Source organism: Aplidium turbinatum, chromosome 4 (assembly GCF_918807975.1).
Source record: "Aplidium turbinatum chromosome 4, kaAplTurb1.1, whole genome shotgun sequence".
NCBI lineage: Eukaryota > Metazoa > Chordata > Ascidiacea > Aplousobranchia > Polyclinidae > Aplidium > Aplidium turbinatum.
Window position 1 is genome coordinate 31,419,121 of NC_137475.1, and position 11,025 is coordinate 31,430,145.

At 40.7% G+C, this 11,025-nt stretch overlaps 1 long non-coding RNA gene across 2 annotated transcripts; it reads left to right on the top strand.

The window, feature by feature from the left end:
* Nucleotides 1-3,907: 3,907 nt before the first annotated feature.
* LOC145769448 (uncharacterized) lies at nucleotides 3,908-7,122 on the top strand. Of its 2 annotated transcripts, XR_014289013.1 has the most exons (4): nucleotides 3,908-4,677; nucleotides 5,294-5,482; nucleotides 5,707-5,825; nucleotides 6,799-7,122. It is a non-coding gene; the product is annotated as an uncharacterized LOC145769448 (long non-coding RNA). The 2 variants fall into 2 exon arrangements; XR_014289012.1 differs by having other exon boundaries at nucleotides 3,920-5,482.
* The last annotated feature ends 3,903 nt before the right edge of the window (nucleotides 7,123-11,025 follow it).

Here is an 11,025-nt window from a genome sequence, read left to right on the forward strand (position 1 = left end):
ACCAACAACTGGATACGAAGTATTGTCGCTGCTACATTAACAATAAACTGATCCAAACGTCATCCTGGCAGTGCCAAAAATCGAAAACGGTAGCAACAACGGAACTGATATATTGCTTTAGAATTACCAAGACTGATTTCTTGATACCGGTTTTAAGTTCTGACTTTTGATATTGCATTCAACTGATTTCCATATTGAAAGAACCGACTTTTCATATTGAACAAAAACTCAACAAACTATTGATTTTCACATAGCAAAAACTTAACACACTCTGATTTTTACATGTTGTAGAACTCTACAAAAGACTAAATTTCACATAGCAAAACGACTGATTGATTCTATAGCAAGAACTGATTTTACATATTGCAAGAACTTAACAAACGACTGATTGATTGATTGATTTAAAATCATGAGCTTAACTTCTTTAAGAAGGTACTAGTGTGAGATTGCGAGTTTTACATATGATCACACAACGCAACACGACTGCAATTCTACATAACGATGAACCAAGGTAGGAATTCGGCATAGTGACGTTGATTACAGAAGTTGAATTCCCGATTGCTGAATTGAATTCCCGAGACGTGCAGTTATGCGCTCAAGGCGGAGTCTTCTGGAAAATTCTAGTGACGTGTACGTGTGACGTCAGAGACGACAGAGCTCTCTGGCGCTACAGACACCCCCGCAAGAAGGAAAACGGGGTGGCCGTTTGACTTCTGATGAGATGTTTGCAGCATGAAATGAAACAGGCGAGGCACAAGATGCGTATTATAACATAGACACACGGTGAACAACAAGACGGGGTCGGATCCCCTCCGCACGGCGCGAGCGCTAACAGTTCCTCTGATTCCGGGGAGCGGCTGGTCGGCTCTCGATTGGTTGAAGCAGAGGTCTCGTGCGGCGGACATCCGGCTTCGATGAGACTATTCTGTGCAACAAAAAAATGCGGTTAGTGAGGGCGATAACAATCATGAATTACAGTTACATACAGGTTACTATTACAACAAGGTTACAACTACAACGAGGTTACAACTACAACTACAAGGTTACAACTACAACTAACTTACAACAAGGGTACGATCTAAACACAACGATTACAGCAGGTGAGCACTGTGGAAGCATTTAATGTGTGTATGCAGTGCTGCAGGTACAGGGACCAAACGATAGATACACTGAAAGCATGATAGCTATGCGAAGCGACTGCGCGGAGAACCGGTCCAACAGGGCAGGAAGCAGTGGACAGATGAATGCGAGTAGCTGTGACGAAACAAGGCCAATGAGGCAGAAAGCGACGGGCAAGCTAGTCGTAAGCAACATGTCGGCTTATATCTATGACAGCTGGGCAACAAAAGCAGGACAATGCCTATAGAGCAGAAAGCGACGGGCAAGCTAGCCGCAAGCAACATGTCGGCTTACATCTATGACAACTGAGTAACGGAAGCAGTGGCAGGACAAGGCCAAAAAGGCAGAAAGCAACGGGCAAGCTAGTCGCGAGCAACATGTCGACTTACATCTATGATACCACCTTAACAAGCAAGTACCTACCCAGCAAACATTGATTGCTGGGCCAGCGTCGGCTATATGCTGGGTATGTTGGCACAAGGCTGGCAATTTTGTCCAACATTTTGCCAACATTGCCAACATTACGCCAACCATTTCAATACTTCTTATTATGCGTTCAAAAAGGTCTTAAAGATTTTGTTTCAGGTTTATTTGTTTTAAACTGTAAAAATACTAACACAAACCTCTTTTCATGTGGTATTGCTTCAAAACACAGTTGTGTGATTGGCTGACATCGGTCAGAAGCATTGCCAGTGTTGTGCCAATTCATAACAATTTCGGTGTTTTCTTCAAATTTATGCAAATGTAATACCATCATTTTGCTACAATTTTACATTTTAATAATAGGCTATCAATGCTGTTATTATTTTCTGATACCGTACAAGTATACTATGAATACTTAAGACCAGCGTTGGTCAGAAGGGTAGCCAACAGTTTGCCAACAAAGTAGTTTCATTTTAGTTTGTTTATGCCAAACTGAGCAGAGGTCTAGAAAAAGGCTGGAGCAACAAAACGCGAACGCGATAACGTGCTTGATACCCAAACAGTTTAAACTTTCCATTAGCCCTACACGTTTCCACAAAATAAACAATTGCAATGTCGGCTATATGCTGGATGTGAGGGCACAAGATTGGCAATTATGTCCAACATTTTGCCAACAATACGCCATCAATTTCAATAACTTATTTCTTATCATGCGTTCAAAAAGGTCTCAAAGATTTTATTTCAGGTTTATTTGTTTTAATCTTTAAAATTACTAACACAAACTTCTTTTCATGTGGTATTGCTTCAAAACACAGTTGTGTGGTTGGCTAACATCGGTCAGAAGCATTGCCAGCGTTGTGCCAATTTATAACAATTTCGGTGTTTTCTTTAAAATTATGCAAATGTATACCATGATTTTGCTACAATTTTACATTTTAATAATAGGCTATCAATGCTGTTATTATTTTCTGATACCGTACAAGTATACTATGAATATTTAAGACCAGCGTTGGTCAGAAGTGTAGCCAACAGTTTGCCAAGTTTGTTTATGCCAAACGGAGCAGAGGTCTAGAAAAAGGTAGGAGCAACAGAAACGCGAACGTGATTCCGTGCTTGATACTGAAACAGTTTAAGTTTCCATTTGCCCTACACGTTTCCACAAAATAAACAATTGCAATGTCTGCTATATCCTGGATGTGAGGGCACAAGATTGGCAATTATGTCCAACATGTTGCCAACAATACGCCATCAATTTCAATAACTTATTTCTTATCATGCGTTCAAAAAGGTCTCAAAGATTTTATTTCAGGTTTATTTGTTTTAATCTTTAAAATTACTAACACAAACCTCTTTTCATGTGGTATTGCTTCAAAACACAGTTGTGTGGTTGGCTAACATCGGTCAGAAGCATTGCCAGCGTTGTGCCAATTCATAACAATTTCGGTGTTTTCTTTAAAATTATGCAAATGTATACCATGATTTTGCTACAATTTTACATTTTTATAATAGGCTATCAATGCTGTTATTATTTTTTGATACCGTACAAGTATACTATGAATAGTTAAGACCAGAGTTGGTCAGAAGTGTAGCCAACAGTTTGCCAAGTTTGTTTATGCCAAACGGAGCAGAGGTCTAGAAAAAGGTAGGAGCAACAAAACGCGAACGCGATAACGTGCTTGATACCGAACCAGTTTAAAGTTTCCATTCGCCCTACGCGTTTCTACAAAATAAACAATTGCAACGTTGGCTACTTTATTTCAGCTTCACTGGATTTATTCTTTGAAAATATTAATAGCCAACAATAAAATGACTCTTTAACTAAATGACTCATGTGGTTTAGTGGAAAAACACAGTTTCTTTCGCATACCGTATTCTTGTACCAACAACGCCATGATAAAAATCGTTTGTTCATATTCAATTGCTTCAGATAATTTAGTGCAATAAATGTCTTGTGATTCAGAGAACACTTCCAGAAAGTTTAGGCTTTGGCGCCTCCAATACCCAACTAGCATAATCCGTTCTGTTTACATTGATTCAACGTCTGCAGACGTTGGTAAGGTAACTAACAAGCGATAAACTTAAAAACGTGGTTGCTAATTCAAGTTGCCAGGTCTTCATTTTTTTCTTATGTTCAACAAAAGCTTTTTTAATTTTCAAGTTTAACTATACTAAAATGTTTTGTAATATTTTTGAAAACATTTTTTCAGGACTAACCTCAAAATTTGCGTGCAGTTCAAGAAAATTTAAAACAACTTGTAAGCTTAATCGAATTCACTTGTTGCTGTTTAGTAGCGCTCGACACAGCAGCATGATTGTGGTGATCATGTAATCATTGAGTTGCGGCTGCACTGCCGCCGCGCTGCTGACCTGTCTGCAGACGCTGAATCAATGTAAAAAAAAATCGATTGATGCAGTATCACTTGTTGATTTTGTTCTGAGAGCAGTCTCGCTCACTGTCTGATTTTGACCACGTGGGTGAGATTCTCGTGTCGCCAACAAAGGGACGTCTTTACTTTAAATGTAGCAAAGCTTGCACAATAGGCCAGCTTCAGGAGCAGTCATGTTGCGTCGAAATCTCTCCTCAATTTCTTGAAGCGAGATTTCACAAAACGATTGCTACTTTTACTTTCAACGATCCGGCAAATCGTTTTTTCTACTCCCGCGGTGCATAGAACAACACTGCAGGCACAATAATTGTTGTGAAAACTCCATTATGACGTCACTACTTAAACTTTGACTGGGCAATATGACGCGTTGAAGTGAAAGAGGCAACAAAGCTTTAGAATGCGGCGATGTGTTATATCAACGTGAGGAGATGCAATTTAGCAGAAGAACTTGGTTTGTTTTGATGAAGGAAGACAGAGGCCATGACTTAATCCTTTGCTAAAGGGATTATGACGTCACTCGATTCACTTCGACTGTTCAAGCATGGCGGTTGTGCTCAATACACAATTACGTGGAGAGCCGAAAGCACAATGCTTATGTGAACAGCGCTAAGAGGAATTTTTGCTTCTTGCATCGAAAATATAAAAAATCGAATTCAATTGAGATAGGCCTATTACGGCCGAAAGAAGTTTTAGAAATGATCAAAATGAAACTATAAGAATGACTTACGACAATGTTTATGAAAACCTGGTAAGTGAATGTCTTTTATTCATTGAACCTGAAATAATTGTGTAAAGTCGTTTTTGTCACTAGGCTACGTTTACACAATTTAAAGAAAGTTATAAAACTCAATTTAGAGAAAGTTATAAAACTCAATGACCAATGGAAAACTTTCATATGAAATATTCTCGTGACAAATTTAGTGCCAGTGCTTCTAGATGAGTGCTAAGAAGATATCAGCAAAGTAGCAGAGCTTGTGATGTCCCACAACATGTGTAGGGTTCTGCTCAATCTTTGATTTTGCTGCTCCGGCAGTGTTTGCCTGACTGCTTGAATGTGTTTGTATTTTTATGTCGTGTGGATAGGTCTGTGATGGTTGTAGAGTATTTGCAAATGTAGCTTCCATTGCCGTCAACTGAATAATAATAATAATAACATGTTTTATTTTGCGCCCATTGCGACGACATAGCCTACAGTAGCCTACACTGCGACCTACATACGCAACAAAACAGACGACTGGAATCCCAAAATAAACTTTAAACGTTGGCTGTCATTTGTAACAGTCGAAAATGTCTGTAACAAGTGCTGAAGCTTTTTAATATGATGGATGAAACCCCTGTCATTACATTCGATTTACATTTTGCAGGTAGCAAATTTAAGACAAGCTGTTGGCAAAAATGCAAGCGATTGTATCAGTGGCCTTATTACCAACTATTATTATCGAACACAACACAGTTCAAAGCATGTCGAGAAAAAAGAAAGGAAAAAAAAAACGTCGTGAAGTCTAAGCACTCGTTTGATTGTTTAAAAAAGAATCTGAAAAAGATTGTTCTTGGTGAGTACGGATAAATGTTTTTACTACGACTAAATGATTATGTCATAACTATGCCATTTTGTTCTTTTGATTAATGTATGATGTAATTGTGAAGAGTATTGAGTAATGTATGAAAATGTTTTAGTGGTGTATTCGCAGTGATGTGAACAACGAACATGGTGGTTAGTAGGCTATGTCGGCATTATATGCTGATTTAACACTTCTTTTTTTACTTTCATGATTAGACATGGTGATGGCGCACGACAAAGCTGCTGCCGTGCAGCAAATTGATGAAGAGTTTCAGAGTGATTTCGAAATTGGAAGGACAGGCAAGGTGGCTGAAAACGGCAAAAACTAACTTTTGGTGAGCTTGTTATATGTTTGAAAGACAACAGCGCATGTGTTGCTTTAGTTGTTGAATAACTACTGTACACGCAATTAGAATGTATTGGAACTTGATTATTGCTCTGCGTGGCGCAGAATCGAATGATAAGTTTTTTGTCACGCACGTTGGAGAGAGGGATATTACATTGATATTACAGATTGTCAATTAACTTCGTAGTATCCTGAACGACAACTGATCAAAATCCTACACAGTGGCGTAGCCAGAAAAATGTTTTGGGGGGGGCCAAATATTTGATGAATTGAAGAGAACAACAAAGTGTTTGATTTAAAGCCATCGCCACTTGATGTGCAGTGGCGTATCCTGGTGGGTTGAAGCAATAAAACTGGTAGCGGGGTTAGAGCGTGCCGAAGGCACGCGTATTCTAAGGGGGTCCGGGGGCATGCTCCCCCGGAAAATTTTTGAAAAATTACACTCAAATAATGGATTATAGCGCTTTCTGAAAACACTTTTAGGGTAATATTTGTATGAAATTTATTAGCAGATAAACAGCTATTAACTTATTAAAGATAGCTCTTACACACGAACTGGCAAAAACTGCGGCTAAATTAGAGAACACCAAAAACACAGCTAAACAAAAACTCAATAACTACACAAAAGCCCAACAGAGTAAGCCATTCTGAAATTGCTTCCACAAATTAGTTCAAAGAAATGTAAATCGCGTAAATTTTGGGCGATTTACGATTTGGAAAATTTATTGGTGTCTTTCTGTGTGTCTAAAACAAGTCCTTGGGGGTGTTAATAGCCAGATCTCTTGGAAAACGATATAAATTTCTACAAACTTTATTGCATTTTCAACAAAGGGCTCAACTTCGGAATCCAAAGTTTGAAAATTTGGGGGGCATTGCCCCTTTTGCCCCCCTGGTTACGCCTATGATTCCTACACTGTTGCCAAACAGCCCTCTTGATTTAAATATTTTTGTTTCATTCGCAGGAATTCACAATGATAAAGATACACAAGAAAAAGCTGCTGATGTGCAATGAATCTCCATCTGTCAATACGATTTGATGTGGCTTGTTTCTAATAAATGTGAAAATATACGAAGCTCGGCTGTTACTTTGCTTTGTCACAAAGGGAGAAGTGTTGCTTATAAATCCGTGTTGCTGCTGTTCTTTCGCCCAAGGATTAGCTAGGTTCAACAATAAACTTTTGGTGATGAGCGAGGTTTAAGTACAGAGACGTTTGGCAAATGTAGATGCCAATGCTGTTCAGATGTTTTATGCACCAGCTTGCTTTGCATGGCCAACCTTGGTCAAAGCGCGGGCATCACAATAGTCAATAGATCAGATGAAGCAGCATCATGGTGCATAAAAGTCAACCAGAATTTAGGCGCCAGATGAAGCAAAATGGTGCACAAGCCATCTTGCCAACGTTGGCCAGATACAAATGCCAACGTTGGCAAGATGAAGCAAAATGGTGCATAAAACATTTTGCCAACGTTGGCAAGATACAGAAGCCAACGTTGGCTAGATGCAGAAGTCGACGTTGGCTAGATGCAGACGCCAACGGTGGCAAGATGCATACGCCAACGCTGGCCAGATGCATCCAAATGGTGCATAAAACATTTTGCCAACGTTGGTAAGATGCAGAAGCCAATGTTGGCTAGATGCAGAAGCCAACGTTGGCAAGATGCAGAAGCCAGCGTTGGCAAGATGCAGACGCCAACGCTGGCCAGATGCATCCAAATGGTGCATAAAACATTTTGCCACCGTTGGCAAGATGCAGAAGCCAATGTTGGCAAGATGCAGATGCCAGCGTTGGCAAGATGCATAATCCAATGTTGGCAAGATGCAGAAGCCAACGATGGCAAGATGCAGACGCCAACGCTGGCCAGATGCATCCAAATGGTGCATAAAACATCTTGCCAATGTTGGCTTCTGCATCTTGCCAATGTTGCGGCCAACTTCTTGCCAATGTTGCCCCAACAATCAATGTTTACTGGGTAACAGCAGTGACTACAAGGGTGAACAACGAGGCGCTACGTGAACAAAACAACGGTGAACTGACAAGGATTATAACAAGTAACATATACAGGAAATGTGCTGCGTCGCACGCTTAGATGGGAGAAGCGCAGCTCCTAAAGACAACTACAGAGCAGGGAACTACTAAACGAGAGAGTGATTAACTGAGGTAATGTATGCAGTTTCAAGTCTTACCCAGGACTAAGAAGTGGTTGAGAGCTACTGTAATTCCTTTGAAGACTGTATGCAAAAACGATGACTAAGCTAACTAAGGAAAGGTGGAATGAATGAATAGATGGATAGATGGATAGATGGATGCAGTTTTACGTCGTACCCAGGACGGAAACTGCTGTAATTACTACGATAACTGTATGCGAGAACGGCACCTAGCTGATGGAAGATGGGATGGATGCAGTTTTACGTCGTACCCAGGACGGGGAATTAAACAGTGAACGTGTAACAAAGCCTAAGATACCTACAGGCACCACAGTCCAGACGGGGGCGAAACACATTGTCATCGCTGCTGTCAAGACGCCCCGATCGCGAGCCACGAGTGGGGCAACGACCAAGGACGACAACGGCGAGGGAGATTAAAAAACTTACGGTTGTTGGCTCTTTCTTTGTTTCCACAACGATAAGAGTTAAACTGACTGGTAAAGCGGTGGTCGAATAAATTTGTGGCAGAATACGGTGCAATACTGATGAGCCCAGCCTCATGGTAGAAACACGTGTCTATCGCTGTCAATTCTTGCTACAAATCGGCTGCCGAGAAACATATTGTTGATTGGATGGTCTGAATGGCTTAGCGTGGAAGCTACACCGTTATGGTTGGCGAATCGCAGCTGCTCGCTGAACTAGTGAGTGCTCAGCCTTGTGCTGATAGCCGGGAAGAACGCCCCTTTCTTCACATTGTCCTCTGCCCTGGCGCCTGCTGGTTTTGTTGGCTCTTTCTTTGTTTCCACAAAGATAAGAGTTAAACTGACTGGTAAAGCGGTGGTCGAATAAATTTGTGGCAGAATACGGTGCAATACTGATGAGCCCAGCCTCATGGGCGAAACACGTGTCTATCGCTGTCAATTCTTGCTACAAATCGGCTGCCGAGAAACATATCATGAATTAATGTTACTTAACTTGAGTCCCACGGCGTCGTCGTTGAAGGAGCGTCCGATGAAAGGCAGGCTTGTTATAATCCGTGATATAATCCAGAATAATCCAGTGCATCCAGCGATCAGTTCACATTCAGTCAATTCACAGTTAAGTCAAGTAATTAATTCACAGTAAGATCGCGTCGTTACAGCTCACAGTTAGCAAAGATCACGTCGGGGAATCACGTCGGGGTCACCAGAAATATGTAGCGGACGCTGCTTTCAGCATATCCACCCATACACAGCCATCAGTGGGATGGCAACATTCCTGGGCAAAGTCGGCAAGGAATGATAGGACACGAGGTCGATTACGCTGCTGTATTGTTTACTAACCCAACTCAGAAGATCAACGCTTGCTCACAACGTAATTGTTTATAGTTTTTAATCTTCGATCCAGCAACACAGAAAGTAAAGGAAAACACCGGAATATTAAAGCTCCACCACCAACAACTGGATACGAAGTATTGTCGCTGCTACATTAACAATAAACTGATCCAAACGTCATCCTGGCAGTGCCAAAAATCGAAAACGGTAGCAACAACGGAACTGATATATTGCTTTAGAATTACCAAGACTGATTTCTTGATACCGGTTTTAAGTTCTGACTTTTGATATTGCATTCAACTGATTTCCATATTGAAAGAACCGACTTTTCATATTGAACAAAAACTCAACAAACTATTGATTTTCACATAGCAAAAACTTAACACACTCTGATTTTTACATGTTGTAGAACTCTACAAAAGACTAAATTTCACATAGCAAAACGACTGATTGATTCTATAGCAAGAACTGATTTTACATATTGCAAGAACTTAACAAACGACTGATTGATTGATTGATTTAAAATCATGAGCTTAACTTCTTTAAGAAGGTACTAGTGTGAGATTGCGAGTTTTACATATGATCACACAACGCAACACGACTGCAATTCTACATAACGATGAACCAAGGTAGGAATTCGGCATAGTGACGTTGATTACAGAAGTTGAATTCCCGATTGCTGAATTGAATTCCCGAGACGTGCAGTTATGCGCTCAAGGCGGAGTCTTCTGGAAAATTCTAGTGACGTGTACGTGTGACGTCAGAGACGACAGAGCTCTCTGGCGCTACATCTTACTAGTGCATATTGTTTTAATTTACCATATTTCCTTGAAAGTGTCTTACGATAGGAAAGTTGACAACGTTCCGCGAAGTTTCATGATTGTTTGACTTGTATACATGAGACTGGCTCACAGAAGCTTAACTGATCTTCTTTAATACCGTACCCTATTATCTTCCCATGAACCGTGTGAAAACTTATTCTGTTTATTGTACTGTATTTGCGATGTGTGGTTATACACCTGTTTCTGTATGATGTCTTTACAGTACCTCGATGCTTGGGCGGAGATGTAGTGTAAAGGCATAATACATGTTATGCCCTGAGACGCCACGCAATGGTAATTACGCAGCACTGTGCGCGTACCTGCCGTTGGGCGACGCAAGGACTGCTACGTGAGCGATGACTGAGGTTTTTGTGGTCATTCGAGACTAACGCAACAGTAGCTTACATGACCTTAAAAGGGCACCATTGCCCCTGCCCCTCCATCCACAAAAAAGTTGAGGGCAGGGGGGCATCCACCCCCTGCCCCCCCCCCCCCCCCCCCCCCGCGTCCGGCGCCCCTGGTGATAACACTAAACAACTTTGATGGCAGTGGAAACCGATTGAAAAAATCAAGCAATAAAACTTCTTGAAACCTATTTTTCGCATCTTTTTGTTGCTAAAGTTTGTTCTAGGCTACATTAACCAAAGCTTTTGAAATATCTATGCTTGAAATAGGAGACGCCAATGCACAAAGTATTTTGATCATCTAAACAAAGAATTACACAAGGTAGGTAGCCTATTTGTATTGATTTCATCAAGGTTTGAGTTATCGTAACTGGTCTTTCGATACCTTTTTTTGACCTGTGTTCGCAATAGTAGGCTAATAATAATGTTTATTTGCATCAGACAAGGCTGTCCATATCCAAAACACAACAACAACGAAAAACAGCAAAATAATACACAAACTGCA